Below are 1,515 nucleotides of genomic sequence, written 5' to 3'. Positions count from 1 at the left end.
AAATGTGAACTGAATTGGGTATCAATCGAAATGTTTAATATTTACTCTTCACCATTTCATAGAAAACAGAAACAGCTAAGTCGCCAGTCCTTTTTGCTGGCAGGGGATGTTTGGAGAGTGGGGGCTGGAAGATTGCTGCTTTTCCCTGTCTCTCTCACTGTGTGAGAGAATAATTAATGAGTTTGTGAGAATGGAATTATTGAATGGATTTCTAACAGTCTAACAGTCAGAGCCCATCCACTGCAGACACATCCATTCACCGGGATCCAACTCTCCTCCAACTGTCGGACAGTTCACACTTCAATCTCCTCTGGTTCTGGTTCCCAAAGAGTTTCTAAAGATTCGCAAAGCTTGAGAGTGTTTTCTGGTTTGATTCCATCTCCATTTTCCCCACCTGCCAAATGACAATATTTTCCAAAATCTCCGCTCAATCATTCGCCTAGCATCATGTCCAGGGATGAGGAAATTCAGTTTTGTGGTGAGGTTATAGAGACCGGGACTGTACTCTTGAGAGCAACGTTAGTGAGATAGAGATTTTATGGAGCTGCAGGGAGAATTGGATGATTTGGAGAACTCCTCCAAGGAGACATAGATATGCGGAATGACCTCATTCGCTAATCAAAGATTCTATGATTCTTGTTGCTTCATGTCGCAGTCGCTTTATTTATTGTTAGACACCTGAACAATGAGCAGGCGCAGGATGATCAGAGACTTCTCTAAATTGAACTGGCGCTATTTCCGCCCGAACAGTTCTGAGTGCAGCTGAGAATCACCGCACACTTCACTCAATATTGAGTCTGCAGTATCCCCACCCACAGCGTCCGATTGGTGCTCTCACTCTGACCCGATTGTGTGATTGGACAGATTGCTGGCGTTGCGCCATTCCTCTCATTGGTTGGATGAGCTGTGCAATGGGACGGGGATCTGTATTTTTGTCTCTGACAGAGGATTTCTCTCACTGCTGAGTTACAGACTCAGGGAGGATCATGGAGAACTGGCTCGCTCAGACCCTCATCGTTATCTCACTCCTCAGTAAGGTTTTTTTCCTTCCCAGTAAAACTACATGCTCCTCCTGACTGCTGCAACCCAGATGTTATTGTTGCTAAAACAACAGTGATGGTGAAGATGATAATTGTATTGCTCAATATGAGGCTGACTCTGATTGTCATTACTGTTGTTATTCCTGTTAGAATGGAGCCACCAAGACAAAGTGGGTCAACTGGGTCCTGAAATATCCGTTAAAGCGGAAAGTACTGTGACACTAACCAGTGCCTTAGAAACTAGCCATCCTAATCTTTTTGTGTATTGGCACAGTCAGCACTCTGTGAAAGCGCCAGTGGACATGTTTCAGCTTATTGGAGAGAATGTGCAAAGGAACACCGACATCAATGATCGGGTTTCTTCTCAATTTGATTTTAAAATAACAATACTAGCGAGCTAACGATCATGAACGCACTGATTTGCGACAGTATTTCTGTGCCATGGAGTCCACACTGCTGCAGAGATATATCGAAT

The sequence above is a fragment of the Mustelus asterias genome, unplaced genomic scaffold (genome assembly GCF_964213995.1).
Source record: "Mustelus asterias unplaced genomic scaffold, sMusAst1.hap1.1 HAP1_SCAFFOLD_96, whole genome shotgun sequence".
Classification (NCBI taxonomy): Eukaryota; Metazoa; Chordata; class Chondrichthyes; order Carcharhiniformes; family Triakidae; genus Mustelus; species Mustelus asterias.
Note: the sequence above shows the minus strand (reverse complement) of the source record.